A 12,566-nucleotide genomic window follows, 5' to 3' on the forward strand; every position below is an offset into this window, starting at 1 on the left:
ACTTATAGCTATTCAATACTAATATATAGAAGAATAGTTGACTTTTGTTTATTACTATGTATCTTTACATAGATAAAATACTTTATTAATTCTGGAAGGTTTGCTGTGATTTCTTAGGATTTTTGAGATATATTATTTTGTCATCTGTGAACAGAGACAGTTTTATTTCTTTCTTTTTAGATACCTGAACACCTTCTCTTCCCCTTATTGCATTAGCAGACCTACAGCACAATGTTCAATAGAGGTGGTACAAGATTGAGCATTTTTGCCTGCTTCCTGATTTGGGGGAAACTTTATTCAGTCTTTCCCCATAAACTGTGATGGTAGCTGTAGGATTTTCATAGAAACCATTTTTCAAGTAACAGAAATTTCCTTCTGTTTCCAGTTTCACAAAAGCTTGTAATCAATAATCGGCATTAGATATTGTCAAAAGTATTCTGCATTTCTGTAGTTCTGCACCTATTGAAGATAGTCATATTTTTTTTGTCCTCTTAGCTTTGTAAAAAATGCCAAATTATTATTTTGCATTCCCAGTAGCAGTTAATGAGAGTTCCTATTGTTCTACATTCTTGCAAGCAATGAGTACTGTCAGGCTTTTTTTTTTTTTTTAATTTTCTGTTTGTATTTTAACTATTTTTTTAAGTATGTAGTAGTATCACATTGTTGCTTTAATTTGTAATTCACAAATAACAATGTGCTTCTTTTAATTGCTTACTTGCCATCACTATAACCTCTTGAGTGAGGTGTGGATTCAGATCTTTTGTAAATATTTTATTTTATTTATTTTTTTTCTCAAAGATTTTGTTATTTATTTGACAGAGAGAGAGATCAAAGGTAGGCAGAGGCAGGCAGAGAGAGAGAGGGAAGCAGGTTCCCTGCTGAGCAGAGAGCCCAATGCAGGGCTCAATCCCAGGACCCTGGGATCATGGCCTGAGCCTAAGGCAGACGCTTAACCACTGAGCCATCCAGGCGCCCCTTGTGAATATTTTAAACTGGATTGTTTAGTTATTGCATATTTTAGGAATTCTTTGCATATTTTCTTTTTTTGTGTATTTTTAAATTCTAATTCCAGTATAGTAACATCCAGTGTTGTATGAGTTGCAGGTGTACAATATAGTGATTCACTCATCACAAGTGCCTCCTTAATCTCCGTCCACTATTTCACCCATCTCCATAGTTTGTTCTCTATAGTTAAGATTTTGTTTCTTGGTTCCTCACTCTCTCTTTTTCCCTTTGCTCACTTGTTTTATTTCTTAAATTCTACATGAGTGAAATCATTTGGTATTTGTCTTTCTCTGGCTGACTTATTTCACTTAGCATAATATGCTCTAGATACCTCCATGCATTGCAAATGGCAAGATTTCATTCTTTCTAATGGCTGAATAATATTCCATTATTCCATACACACACACACACACACACACACACACACACACACACACACACCACATCTTTATTCATTCATCTATCACTAGATACCTGGGCTGCTTCCATATCTTGACTATTGTAAATAATGCTGCTATAAACAGAGGGGTGCATATATTTACTTGAACTAGTGTTTTTGTATTTTTTAAATAAATACCCAGTTCTATGATTCCTGGATCATAAGGTAGTCTATTTTTAATTTTTTGAGGCACTTCCATACTGTTTTCTACAGTGGTTGCACTAGGTTGCATTCCAGCTAACAATACACAAAAGTTCATTTTTCTCCACATCCTAGCCAACACTGGCTATTTAAGACTTCTTTGTATATTTTCAATGAAAGTGCTTTCTTAGATACATGTTGCAAATAGTTCCTCCCAGTCTGTAACATGTACTTTCATTTTCTTTCTTTTTTTTTGTACTTTCATTTTCTTAACTGTATCCTTCACAAAGCAGAGGATTATAGTTTTAAAAATATTCAACTTACAATTTTTTTCTTATTTTATCGATCATTCTTTTGGTATTTAATTTACAAGCATCAACCAAACCCCGGGTCAAATAGATTTTCTCCAATGTTTTCTTCTGGAAATTTTACACTTTACATCTAGAAGTTTTAAATTTTACATTAAGATCTATCATAAATTTTGAGTTAGATTTTATGAAAGTTCTGTGTCTAGGTTCATTTATTTGCACATGGAAATCCAATTTTCCCAGTGTCATTTGTCTAAAAGATTATCTTCCTCCATTAAATGGCTTCTAGACCTTGTCATAGATCAATTTACTATATTTGTATAGCTATATTTCTGGGTTCTCTATTTTGTTCCATTGTTCTATGTGTCTATTATTTTGCCACTACAGAAGTGTCTTAATTATTACAGCTTAATATTAAGTCTTATACTGGTTAGTATGACTCCTGCAAGCTTTTTCTTCTAATTCAGTATTGTCTTGACTATTCTGGGTCTCTTGCCTTTCTATGTAGACTTTAGGAATAAAATGTAATATCTATAAAATATCTTGCTGACATTTTGATACGGAGTGCACTTCATTTATAAATCTAGTTGGGAATAATTGATATCTTCATCGTATTAAAACTTCTAGTCCATCAACACAGAATATTCTCTCCATTTATTTGGAGTTATTTTGTTATTTTGATTTCTTTGATCAAGAGATTTGTAGTTTTCTCCCCTTTAGATCCTGTACATATCATGTTAGATTTATACCTAAGTATTTCTATTTTGTCGCAATTTGTACACCAACAGTACATAGGAAAGCAATTGTTTTTGTACAATAACATTATATGCTGTTATTTTGATGTACTCACTTTTTTAGTTTCAGGAGGTTTTTGTATTTGTTCTTTGGGATTTTCTACATATACAATCATGTAATCTTCAAATAAAGATAGCTGTATTTCTATCCTTCTTACAGATGTCATTTGTTTCATTTTCTTCCCTTTTCTAATATTATGTTACATAGGAATGGTGAGGAAAAACATCCTTAGCTCAATATTCAGGAGAAAGCTTACAGTTTCTCAACATTATGCATATAGCATAATGCAAGCTATAGTTATGTAGTTGTTCCTTTTTAATTTTCAGAAGTTTCCTGCTTTTCCTGGATTGTTGATAGTTTTTATTATGAATAGGTGTTGGATTTTGTTAAATGCTTTCTCTCTACTAATTGATAAGACCATATGATTTTTCTTGTTTAGCCAGCTGATGAGTTGGATTACATTTGTTAATTTTGAACACTGAACCAGCCTTATATAGATGGAATATATTTTACTTGGTTATGGTGTAGAAATCTTTTTATACATTGCTGGATTTTATTTTCTAACATTATGTTGAAGACTTTCAGACCTGTGATCATGGAAAAAATTATTATTCTGCTGGTTTTGTGTGAAATTATAATTGTCAATTAGGCCAATTTAGTTGATATTTTAAGTATATAATGTACTTAGTGATTTTTCTGATCACTTATTCTATCAATTATTGAAAAAATTATGTTAAATTGTCCAACTAAAATTGTGATTGTAGATTTGTCTCTTTTCCCTTTCAATTCTGTTTTCTTCATCTGTTTCTATTATTTTTGCAGACATAAATAGAATCACTGTAACTTTTTGATGAATTTCCTTTTTCATTCTTATATAACATCCTTCATTTTTATTAATATGCCCTGTCCTAAAGTGCAGTTTGTTTGATTTTGCAATAGACACTAGATATTGTATATGGTTAGTTTTTGTATAGTATATAATTTCCTATGTGTTATAATTAATCTACATGTATCTTTGTATTTAGGATGAATCTTTTAAGGCAATGTATCATTGGGTCTTGTGTTTTATATTCATTGTAAAATTGTTGATTTTTAAATAAAAATATTTTAACAGTTACTGTTAAAAGTACTTATACTTATTATATTCTATTATAGAATTATATAATTAAATATTTAGTCCATTTAAATATTTTTAAAGATTTATTTATTTATTTTAGAGAGACAGAGATAGAGAGAGACAGCATGGTGGGGAAAGGGGCAGAGGGAGAGGGAGACAGAGAATCTCAAGAAGACTCCTGCTGAGTGTGGAGCTCCACGTGGGGCTCAATATCACAACCCTGAGATCACGTCCTGAGCTAAAATAGTCAGACACTTAACGGACTGAGCCACGCAGGCACTCCTTGTCCATTTATATTTAATATAATTATTGGTATGATAGTTTTTAAGTGCAGCATTTTTCTACTTGTTTTCTATCCTTCATTCCCATTTTTCTGCTGATTTTAGGATTAAATATGCATTCTTAGTATTTAATTTCAGCTCCACAATTGACTTATAATTTCCTCCTCTTTATTTTTTTTTCAGAAGTTGCTGTAAGATTTTACCATAAGCATTTAAAAATTATTAATTTTAGATGCAAATAATACTACATCTCCTTTCTTATATTGTCAGATGCTTACAAAAGATACTTTTATTCTCCCCATTGTCCTCTTTGCATCTTTTACTACAACATATATTACAAAGCTTTCACAATATGGTTATTAATTTCTACTTTAAATTAATCATCTTTTTAAATTGTCTTACTAAGATATAACTTACACAATTTAAAATTCACTCTTTTTAGAGTACAGTGCTGTGGGTTTTTAATTAATGCATATAATTATAAAACCACCACCACAGTTAAGATAAAAATATAGTCCTATATCTTCCAAATTCCCCTTTCTGGTCAACTATAAAAAAAAAACTGTTAGAACAAATGAGCAAATTCAGTAAAGCTGCAGATACAAAATCAATACACAATAATCTGATACATTTCTACTCGCTAATAACATACTTTCAGAAAGTGAAATACAAATAAGAATCCCATTTACAATAGCATCAAAAAAAGTAAGATGCCTAGGAATAAATTTAAACAAGGAGGTAAAAGACCTGTGCACTGAAAACTACAAGACATTAATGAAAGAGATTAAAGATACAAATACATGGAAAGATATTCCACGCTCATGAATTGGAAGAATCAATATTGTCAAAACATCTATACTACCCAAAGCAATCTACAGATTCATTGCAACCCTTATCAAAATTCCAATGGCACTTTTCAAGGAAATAGAACAAATAGTCCTAAAATTTGTATGGAACTACACACATATACACACACACCAAAAACAAAATAGCCAAAGCAATCTTGGGGAAAAAGAACAAAGCTGGAGTTATCACACCCCTTGATTTCAAACTATATTACAAAGCTACAGTAACTAAAGCAGTATAGCATTGGCATAAAAACACACACATAAATCAGTGGAACAGAATAGGGAGCCTGAAAATAAACCCACGCACATATGGTCAATTCACTTGTGACAAAAGAGCCAAGAATATACAATGGGAAAAGGATAGTCTCTTTAATAACTGGTGCTGGGAAACGTGAAAAAGAATGAAACTCAACCACTATCTTACACCATACACAAAAATGAACTCAAATGGATTAAAGACTTGAATGAGACCTGAAACCGTAAGCCTAGAAGAAAACATAGGTGATAAGCTCCTTGACATAGGTTTCAGTTATGATTCTCTTAATCTGACAACAAAAGGAAAAGCAACAAAAGCAAAAACAAGTAAGTGGGACTGTTGTACACACACACCAAAAAAGCTTCTACACAGCAAAGGATACCATCAACAAAATGTAAAGGCAATCTCCAGAATGGGAGAAAATATTTGCAAATTACATATCTGATCAGGGGCTAATATTCAAAATATATAGAACTCATACAGTTCAATAGCAAAACAAAAACAAAAACAAACAGCTCAATTAAAATACAGGCAGATGATTTGAACAGACATTCCTCTTTAAAAAAAAAAAAAAAAGATATTCAGGGGTACCTGGCTGATACACTCAGCTAAATATCTGACTTTTGGTTTCAGTTCAGGTCATGATCTCAGGGTCATGAGATCAACTCCTGGTTAGGCTTCACACTCCACATGGAGTCTGCTTGAGTTTCTCTCTCCCTCTCCCTCTGCCAGTTCCCCCTCAACAAAACAAACAAATCTTTATAAAAAAGACATTCAGATGGCCAACAGGTACATGAAAAGATGCTCAACATCACTCATCATGAGGGAAATGCAAATCAAAACCACAATGAGATATCACCTCATACCTGCTAGAATGGCCGTCATCAAAAAGACAAGAGATAACAGGTGTTAGTGAGGACAGACAGAAAAGGGAAACTTAGTACACTGTTGGTAGGAATGTAGACGGGTACAGCTACACTGGCAAACAGTATGGATGTTCATCAAACAATTAAAAATAGAAATTAGCAATAGAAAAAATAGAAAATAGCAATTCCACTTTGGAGTATTCACTCAAAGAAAATGAAAACAGTAATTCTAAAAGATGCATGCACCTCCACACTCATTGTACTGTTACTTACAATAGCCAAGGTATGGAAACATCTTAAGTGTCCACCAAAGGATGAATGGATAAAGAAATTGTAGTGTGTGTGTGTGTGTGTGTGTGTGTGTGTGTGTATTTGTGTATGATGAACTGTTATCCAGCCATTAAAAAGGATGAAATCTTGCCATTTGGGGCAACATGAATGTACCTCCAGGATATTACATTAAGTGAAATAAATCAAAGAAAGACAAATCTGTATACCATCTCTCTTACATATGGAATTTCAAAAACCAAAACCAAAAACCAACAAAACAAAACAAACCCTCATAGATGCAGAGAACAGGATAGTGATTGCGAGAGTTGGGGGTGGCAAAAATAGGTAACATGAGTCAAAGGGTAAAAAGAAAAAAAATAACTGCTGTGAAACAGATGTAGAAATTTGGAATATTAAGTGCCAAACTGTTTTCCAGGATAGCTGTGCCATTCTATGTGTGAATGTGTGAATGATCCAGATTCTCTGCATTCTTGCTCACTTTTTGTGTTATCACTGTTTTTTTTTTTTTTAAGATTTTATTTATTTATTTGACAGAGAGAGACACAACGAGAGGAAACACAAACAGGGGGAATGGGAGAGGGTGAAGCAGGCTTCTTGCCAAGAAGGGAGCCCGATGCGGGGCTCGATCTCGGGACCTTGGGATCATCACCTAAGCTGTAAAGGCAGACGGTCAATGACTGAGCCACCCAGGAGACCCTATTTACCATTCTTCGAACTTCTTTGGCCAGGTTTTTGTTCAAGTCTTTCAAGGCTCCTGACCACTTTCTAATTGAAGTGTCTGCTTTTATTGCTGAGTTCAAGAAGTTCTTTATAAGTTTTTATCCTTACCTCTTAGTTTCTATACAATTATATTTATTGGGAATTGTGCTCATGAAAAATTAATTTATGTGTAGACATTCAGATAAGATTAATTCAGTCTGAATTTGAGAAATATCAGCTTTCTTATGGCTTTACCCAGAAATATGTGATTTTTAAATGGTTTTCTATATATTTGGTTTTCCACAAATTTACCAGTATTTAAGTTTAGAAGTAGCTCTATGTGTAAATCATAGATTTGTATGCATCTATGTAAAATCTTTTATTTGTTTTCTTCTTTCCATACTACTGGATCTTTGAAAAATAGTTTTAACAAAGGCAATGCAGGGAAGTCAACTATTAACTTACAGAGTGTGTTTTGTAGTAAGACAGCCCATCAAAAACCTGTCAGTATCAGTACTGATGTGCAGCTGAATCCATGCATCTTACATTGTTTAGTTATGAACCATACATAATAGGAAAGATAATTATTATGTATTAAATGATTGCATTTAGTACTTTAGGAAAAAGTTTAATCAGAAAACCATAGAATGCACGGATGTTATTGCCGTAATTGCCCGCTGGAGCAGACATTCATCAATACTGTATGGACACGTGATGTTGAAAGGTTTGGGGAGGAGATTACGAAAAGAATCAATATCATTCTGAGTATTGATCTACATAGAAGAGCAAATTATGCATCTTTAAGTGTATAATTAAAAATAGACCCAAGTCTGCAAAAGTAAATATTGGTATTTGCATTTTATATTACAAACTGGAAGTCAATCTTCCATTTTAGTCCTGCTAGGTCTTCAAAACTGAATAGCCTTTCAATGACAGATGAATTTGGGCGTGGAAAAAAGGCAAACATTTTCATCATTTCCCCTGGTCCATCTTGACTGGGGACAAAACCTGAACATTCCATTCAGTAGTGCAAATAATATGAACTTGGAATTCACATAGTTCTGGGTCAGAATTTAAATGTTGGCTTCAGGGAAACTGAACACCTTTATATTTTAGTTTATTTATCTGTACATTGAAGAATGTATCTAACTTTGTAAGAGTATTCTAAATGTTGGATAATGTTTATAAATGTTTCCATCCATGCTTTTTAAAAAATATTTTATTTATTTATTTGACAGACATGGATCACAAGTAGGCAGAGAGGCATGCAGAGAGAGAGAGAGGGAAGCAGTCTCCCTGCTGAGTAGAGAGCCCCATTCAGGACTTGATCCCAGGACCCTGGGACCATGACCTGAACCGAAAGCAGAGGCTTTAACCCACTGAGCCACCCAGACACCCCCCCATCCATGCTGTTACATGCAGCTCTTATTAGTTCTATTTAACTGTTGTACATGATCCCCCATTTTGAATAAACTCAATGCCTTTATTCGTGTTTGATGAACACTTAAGTGAAACTACAGGATCACAGGGTTTATATATACAGGCCCACTTTGTAAGATATTTGCAAAATCTCCCCCAGAAGTGGTGTGATCATTTCCACTCTTGTCAGAATTTCCCGAGTTCTCTTTGATCCACATCAATGCCAACACTTGGCCTTACCAGATTTTAAAATGTATGTAATTCTGACACACTTGAAATGATACTTCAGTTTTGTTTCTACAGCATTTTCCTGATGGTAATGTTGAACATCTTCTCATGTGTATATTGGCCATTTTGTTTCCCTTTACTATAAGTGTATTATTCTCATCTTTCACTTGCCTTTTATTACTTTAATTCTTGATTTGTAGTAGCTACTACCTCTGTTGTTGATAGTATTGAAATATGTTCCTGCCTGGGACTTGTCTTTCAGTGTTAGTTATAGCTACTCTTATTAGACAGAATTTTTGATATTGATGTGTTGTATTTATACCATTTCCTTTCCGATCTGTGGCCTTGTGACATTCCTCTACGACATCTTCTATCGCAGTTGATGGTAAATCGATCCTTCATCTTTCATTCCTCTCATTCTCTAACAACTCGTCTCCCATCAGCCATAAAATCCTCATGAATTTAGCTTCAAAAATTACCCAGAATCCAACTAAATAGTTCTCACATTATCCATTACCACACTGGTCCGGATCACCATCATCTCTAGCATGGATTACTGAGATAACCTCCTCTCCAGTCCCCTGCTTTCTCTCTCTTAGTCCTTTCATTCCTTCCTCTTTATAGTAGCTAGACTGATTCTGCACACATATACGACAGGTCATATGACGACAATTCTTCTAACAGGTCCCACTAGATTCAGAATAAAAGCCAATGTTTGGACAATATTCTGTAAGTCTCTACCCAACTCCCTTTTCCTAACACCCTCTGATCTACTCTTCCCTCTTTAGCTCTCTGACCCCATCTCCAAAAACTCTCCCCTACTGGCCCACTTTCTGTTTCGGAAGTATGGTAAGCACATTCTAGTTTTGTGACCTTCACAATTGTTCTTTGCTCTTCCAGAAAATCTCTTCCACAGAGTTCATTCTTTCAAATACTGCTTTGATGTCACCTTCTCAGTCAGACATTTGCTAACAACTAGATTTAAAAATAACTTCCTCCTTGGTGGAGGTGGTGCCGTGGTGGCTCCATCACTTAAGCATCTGCCTTGAGCTCAGGTCATGATCTCGGAGCATAATGTAGAAGCAGAGAGTAGAATGGTGGTTACCTGGGGCTGAGGAGTAGGGGAAATAGGGAGATGCTGGTCAAAGAGTACAAGCTTCCAGTTAGAAGATGAATACGTTCTGGGGATCTAAGGTACAGCATAATATATTAGAGTTAACAATGCTGAATTATGTACTTGAAAGTTGCTAAGAGCATAGACCTTAAATGGTCTCCTCACAAAAAAGAAATGGAATTATGTGATGAGTGGAATGTGTTAGCTATAATGCTACGGTGGTAATCATACTGCAACACATCAGTGTTCAAATCAACATATTGTACACCTTAAAACTGTTTCCATGTTATATGTCAACTATAGCTCAATGAAGCTGAGGGAAAAGTTTGTAAAAACAAAACAAAACAAAACAAAGAAGTCTGCGCCTTCCAGCTTGAGCACTGTCACCCTCCGTCTCTTAGATCTCTTATTCTGATGGAATCACCTGCCTCATGAGGCAGCCCTGTGAGGACCCCCCCTTGTAGTCAGGAACTGAAAATCTCCAAACAGTCAAATAAGTAACTTTAGAAACCAAGAGCTCCTTTCCTCATCAGGAAGCCTCCTGAGACCTCAAGCCAGCGGCACGTAGAGAATTTTAAGGATAAAATAATATACTTGTACCAACTACTTTTAGCCACAGTAATGCTGCAGAACAACCCATCATAAAACCCCGTGGCATATGATAATCATTTCTGTAACTCACAAGAATATAAGGTACAGCTAAACTAGGCTGGGCTAAGTTAAACTTAGCTACACTTGTTCATAACTGGGAGTCAGAAGGCTCTGGCTGACCTAGAATTTTTTCATCAGAGCAGACTGGGACGACCCAGCTGTGCTCCATGTAACTAGCCTGCCTGGTCATGTTCTCGCAGCAGAAATCCAGAGTAAGCAAGCCCAAAAGCACTTTGCAAGCCTCTGCTTGTGTCATATTTGCAAATATGTGATTAGCTAAAACAATTCAGAGTTACAACCCCAGAGTCAAAGTGGGAGGGCACGAAAAGAAATGGTTTATTGTTGTCTCCCTTGATTGAAGGCTCCTGATAAATTAACTGGGAAAAAAAATTAATTCACTGGGCACTTAAGAAACCTTGAGTCATCTGCCATAGACTCATTGTATGACCTTGAAAATGGCTTTTGTGCTTTGGGTCTCATTTCCCTCCAGCAATAGTTTTATTTATTACACAGAGAGAATTTCTTAATGTTTTGTACGTGTCTATGTGATGTGATTGTAACATCATGAGGTCAGCAAAGGAGAATGAACATGAAGTTTGTTTACACTAGGAAAGTATTTTAAGAGATCAAATGTAGGATCTGATCTTTTAACTAGGCAGCAATTGGTGACCAAAGGTGACCGAAGGAATAATAGCCTTAGTACTTTTGAACTAATACTACTGAAGTTTATGTCATTTAGAAAGAAAAGCAATTGAGTAAATAAGTATACCAGGTAAGTTTCACTTCCAGTAGGAAGGAGTGCTCTTTTAACAAACAAATCCTCCCAGAAATAATACTGATAAGCCCTGGATGAGTTATTTTAAAAACAACTAATGCTAGAATTATTTTTAAAATAAGTGGTGCTCTGGAGATTTAACAGGGGCAGGCAGAATTTTGGAGGGGAGTCAACACTTGGAGCAAGCGATCGGCATGGAGTGAAATTGTTAGGTGTGTGTATGTATATATGTGTGTGCGCACACAGACACACGCTGTATCCTGAGGGCGGGTACACTGCATGAAACTCCAAAATAAAACATTTCTGTAAGGGAGAAGCATGGGAAGGAGTCTGAGAACATCAAGTTTCTGGATGGTAGAGATCCAGGGAAGGTTTTCTGAAACCTTAAATAAACATGGTATGAACCAGCTCTCCCAGTCCTAGGTATTCACTCGAGAGAATGAAAGCTTAGATACATACAAAGAGCAGTATATAAATGTGGGTAACAGATTTATCTGAAAAGCTTTATTCATAATAACCAAAAAGTGAAAGCAACTCAAATGTTCATCATTTCATTAACGGATAACGAAAATGTGGGATACCCATATAGCGGACTACTGATACACGGATATAGTGGTTACTCCCTTGGCACAGGGCAACACAGATCTGGTGCCATTCCCCCCTGAGAGCTCCGACTGGGATACAGCTGAAGCTGGTCTTCAGCTAAATTCACAACTCAGCTACACTTCATTCCTACCCTAACCTTCTTCCCTCACTTACGTCCCAGTATCTCCCCAAAGCACTCCACCATTAAATCGCTTGCACAAGAATATCCTTCTCATGCTCTCTTCTGAGAAATACATACTAAGACAATTGGTAACATAAGCATGCCTAGGAAGCAGATTCTAAGAATGGGGAGACAGAATTTGGTTACTCCCCGCTGGCTGGCAAATCACTACTTGCAGATTGGGTGTTGGTATTCCCCAGAAAGTTTCGACAATACAGTTGTTATTCACTGTGGTAAACTGAGATGAGATACAGGTAAAAGGAAACAAACTGACCTGTGCAGTATCTCTGGCATTTAAACAAAGACAGGGAAACGGTAATAATAATAATAATAATTGTGAAACTGGTTGGTCATTGCTGGGTGCCAGTGATGCTTTGAAGAGAAAAAAAAACAAGATTCAGTTCAATTAATCATCAATTCAAAGCAAGGTTTAAGTTAGAAGGCTCCTTAGCAGTGTTCAAAGAAACTCATATCTTTTATTACCACAGGTTTGGCTAAGCTAAAGATCAGACAGACCCAAGGCTTAACTGTTCGGGTAGCACAATCTCAGAAAGTGTTGAATGGATT

Source organism: Mustela nivalis (genome assembly GCF_964662115.1).
Source record: "Mustela nivalis genome assembly, chromosome: X".
Taxonomy (NCBI): domain Eukaryota; kingdom Metazoa; phylum Chordata; class Mammalia; order Carnivora; family Mustelidae; genus Mustela; species Mustela nivalis.